Below are 4877 nucleotides of genomic sequence, written 5' to 3' on the forward strand. Positions count from 1 at the left end.
GTGCCTGGCCAGCCTGGGTGAGGGGCTGATGGCTGTTTGCAGGCTGGTCAAGCCCCCCAGTGGGGACCCTCACCCCATGGGGGTGTGGCCAGCCTGGGTGAGGGGCTGAGGGCTCTTCTCAGGTTGGCCACACCCCCTTCAGAGTAAGGGTCCCTACTAGGGTGCGTGACCAGCCTGGGTGAAGGGCTGATGGCTGTTGTCAGGCTGGCCATGCCCCCCGGCCACCCAAGGTCCCAGCCTCTCCTTTTTTGCTTTTTTTTCTCTTTTTCTGGGATTTATTTATCTTCTATAATTAAAACTTTGTAGCCTTGAGCAGAGCCGAGGGCAGAGCAGGCGGGAAGCTTGGCTTCCTCCATCGCCAGGGGCAACCCAAGCCTCCTGCTCGCTCTAGCTCCGTGGCCGCAGCCATCTTAGTTGGGTTAATCTCCATACTCGCTACTGATTGGTGATGGGCGTGGCTTGAGTGTAGCAGAGGGACAGTTAATTTGCATGTTTCTCTTTTATTATATAGGATTGTAACTCACAGTGCAGAATGCTCAGTAGACTTTCCCTCCGGCCCCTGGCCCCTTGTCCTTCCCAAGCTCTGCTCACCTCTTCAGTTGACACAGGAAGTAAATTACAAAGTGTGCATGGAAAACCTTTGCAGGCTCCATGGGTGTGTCTTTACTTTGCTCCAGTTCAGATTACCCCAACATAAGGAGAGACATACTCATTATCAGGTAACATCATTGTGGTAAGACCCCTGCTCAGCTTACTGCAGCAGTTTTAAATAGGCCATGGGTCACCCTAGATGATTTTCTCAGTGGTTAGAACCATGGCTTGAAGACTGAAAGGTCCTGAGTTTGATTCCCTTCAAGGGCACATTCCTGGGTTTGCAGGCTCAATCCCCAGTAGGGGGTGTGCGGGAGGCAACAGATCAAGTCTCTCTCATCATTGATGTTTCTATCTCTCTCTCCCTCTGCCTTCCTCTCTGAAATCAATAAAAACATATTAACAAAAATAAAAATAAATAGGCCATGAATCAAATGTCGCTGCTTTCCATCTATCCTTTCCCCTCACACCCTCTTTTGTCTTTGCCCTGCCCCCCCCCCACATACACACACACTCTGCTGGGGTCTGTAAAATGGGGTCAGGATTTTTACTTCAACCAAGGGTGACGCTTCCTCACAGCCCTCCTTCTTCGCCCATCTCTGTCCCCAGTCCTGTGGGGTCTCTTTCTGCCTCCCCTCCATCTAACTTGGTGGGCCCTGCTCTGGCCCCTCCTCCTGTGACCTTCTGTCTGCAGCCTCCCCCTTTCTCCTCTGGAGACAGAGCTCCCCAAAGGCTGTGTGGGGCAGGATGGTGCTGTGCTGGGCAGGCTAGGTGGTGTGAGCTAGGCAGGGTGGGCGGCGCCTTGCAGGGCCAAGACGTGGTGCTGAGCTGTGCAGGGGGAGCTCAGAAGGGCCTCGAAGGATAGCTGGGGTGATGGGTCATGGGGAGGAGGAGGTAGGGATGTGGAGAGAGGCACCAGGCTCCTAGGCTGCCCCCACCCAGCAGCTTTTCTAGGCCCTCACTGCCTCCTGCTTCCTTTCAAGTTTTGGACTCCATTTCTCTGACTCAGCCCCACCCCCCTCTCTGCTGCATTCCAGGGAGCCTGAGGCCACCCCTTAGCCTCTGCCTCTGGCAGGCTTGCCTGGCCTGTCTACCCACCCCTCCTTAATGGTGCTACCCACTCTCCTGGAGTAGTTAGTGAAACTTAACAAATAAAAAGAAGCAGCTCTGAAGATTATAAATTGAACACTGAGAATGCCACAGGCTGCAGAGGGCTGTGCAGTCCACGGCTCTCAGATAATGCATAGCAGCCTCCCATGCCACCTGGTCCCTCCTGGCTCCCATACCCGCCCGCCTACACCCAGGGCACAGGCCAAACCCTGGGAGCTTCCTGAAGGCTGTCACCTCACACCTCACTTTCCAGTCCAGCCCACCAGTGTCCGCAGCAAGCTAACCTACTGGTTGGAGCATCTGTCTCCTGATGGTCAGTGCACGTCGTAGTGACTGGTTGAACAATCAAACTCCCAGCCCAACTCCAGTCGAGGGGACAATTTGCATATTAGGCTTTTATTATACAGGATACTTTATCCCTCATTGTGTGGCTGAGATGTATCATACTTACTAGTTTAAATACATTGAACCATCCTTGCATACTAATGCTAGGACGGTATCCCAATAGATCTTGGTAAATGATCCTGTCAATGTGCTATTAAGTTTCCTAGTATATTGTTGAGGGTTTTTGCATGTATGTTCATCAGGGATATGGACCTGTTAATTTTTGTATGTTTACTTGGCTTTGATATGAGAGTAATGGTCAATTCAATATATCTGTTTGACAAAGTTGCCTCTTCCTTTAATTCTTGGAAGAGTTCAAGAAGAGTTGGTTTAAAATTTATTAACTCTTATTTGAAATTCTGGTAGAATTCCCCCTTGAGTCCATTTGGCCCTTGGCTTTTATTTGGTGGAAGGTTTTCAATATTATCTCAATTAAGTTTTTTTTTTTTAATTTGTAGCAATCTAGCAAAGTTGAGATCAAATTCCTAATTTGAGCCCCTACTAAGTAGACAGAAATACAACTGTTGATTTTCACAGGGTGTGGTCCGTGTTGAAATAATAGTTGCTTGCAGACCACATATTTATTTCATTTGGCATCCAAGAAAATGAAATATAACCACGATTTCTTATATAGGACTCATAAAGTATAGTGTATAATGACATGAGTGAATGCATGTCTTTGTATCACTGCTCATGTATGAATGCACATCTTTTCCAGAAATGAGTGTGCGACTTGGTGAATGTGTGACTGTGTATTGTGACTATACTGGGGTCCTATTCCTTTAGGGCAGTGGTTCTCAACCTGTGGGTCGCGACCCCTTTGGGGGTCAAACGACCCTTTCACAGGGGTCGCCTAAGACCATCAGAAAACACATATATAATTACATATTGTTTTTGTGATTAATCACTATGCTTTAATAATGTTCAATTTGTAACAATGAAAATACATCCTGCATAACAGTAGAAAAATTGCAATTATAAAGTAGCAACAAAATAATTTTATGATTGGGGGTCACTACAACATGAGGAACTGTATTAAATGGTTGTGGCATTAGGAAGGTTGAGAACCACTGCTTTAGGGGGTTTGGTGCTGGATGTGTAGCAGCTTCACTGCCACCTTTGCTGTGTTGATTCTTTAGCCTCTGTTGTAGATTCTGTTTCATACCTTGGGATATAGAAGAATCTCAGTTTTTACAAGGTGTGCTTAGGGGAAGATGTGGATGATGATTTAGGAATAATTCAGTTTAGGTAAGATAAATGTTGTTCTTGGAAAGCTGATGTCTGCAATTGACACTTGGGACCACTGTCACCGTGTCTCCTCATGATGGGTGTTAACTGGATCTTGTACCTGACTGTATGCCACATGGGGGAAAGCTACCTGGGAACATAAATGGGGATTAACCAAGACTGAGGACACACATGTCCAGGGTTCTTGTTTCATTAGGTTGTGATCTCCTTGTTGTTTATCCACTTCAAGTTCTCTTTCCTCACTTTCCTGTGAAACAGTCTTACATATTTCCTAGAGTCATGAAGACACTTTGCTGAGAGTGTTTAGGGTCACAAGTCATTTTTGTGTTGGTTTTGCACCTTATATCATTCCCGAGTTTACTTTCTAGTTTCATCAGTTTTCTAGTGCAGTTTTTAGGGTTTTCTATGTACAAGATCATTTCATCTGCATAGAGATAAAGGGCAACATATTAACTTGTTTTTATCTTATATATTTTTTATTGCCTAATATTTTGACAAGCACTTCTGGTTTTATAGAATAGAATTAGTCACAGTGGATACTCCTGTGTTCTCCCTGATATTAGAAGAATAACGTTCAATTTTCTCAGTTTAGTATTGTGTTTCTTGTTGACTTCTTTAATGTGGCCTTTGTAATGTTGCAATACATACCTTGTATTACTAAATTATTTACACTTTAGTCATGAAATTATTCTAGATATTTAAAATATTTTTTTTCTTTTTTATATCTGTTTATATGATGATATATAGGTATATATTTGTCCTTCATTCTGTGAATGAGCTGTAGCACATTGACTGGTTTTCATATGTTGAACTGTCCTTGCATTCTAAGACTATATCCCACTTGATCATGGTAAATGATCCTTTCCATGTGCTGTTAAATTTCCTTGTATGTTGTTGACATTGGACCTGGGTTAGTGGACAATGCTAGACTTGTTTTCAATCACATGACAAAATATGCCTTATTTTCAGGAACAGAGTTACTAGACATTAAAACCTCTCCCACTAAAGCCCTAGAAGGATATACAGGGAATTATAGTGACAGCTTACATCATTATAGAGAATCCTATCTAATAAAAGAGAAACATGGTAATTAGCCGTACATCCGCTACCCTTCCCATTGGCTAATCAGGGAGATATGAAATTAACTGCCAGCCAAGATGGCGGCTGGCAGCCATGCACTGAAGTGAACAGGGAGGCTTGCTTGCTCCAGTGACTGCGGACTCCAACGTTCCCCGCCTGACTTGCCGGCCTCTCAGCTGCAACTCTAATCAACTATGTTGCAAATATAGAAGCTGAACAAAACCCCAGAAACCTGCTTTACTCAGCTGGGCTTCAGCCAGCCGGACTGCAACATTGTATCAAATAAAAGAAGGTAAACAAAGGCCAGAAACCTGCTTTCAGCAGCCGAGGCCTCAGAGCTAAAGCTGGCCCAGAATTAAAAAGAAAAAAGAAAAAAAGGAGCGGTTGGGAGCTTCAGTCACCTGCCAGCCTGAAAACGGCCCTCAGCCCCTCAGCCAGACTGGCCAGGCACCCCAGTGGGGACC

The sequence above is a fragment of the Myotis brandtii genome, unplaced genomic scaffold (assembly GCF_000412655.1).
Source record: "Myotis brandtii unplaced genomic scaffold, ASM41265v1 scaffold910, whole genome shotgun sequence".
Taxonomy (NCBI): Eukaryota; Metazoa; Chordata; class Mammalia; order Chiroptera; family Vespertilionidae; genus Myotis; species Myotis brandtii.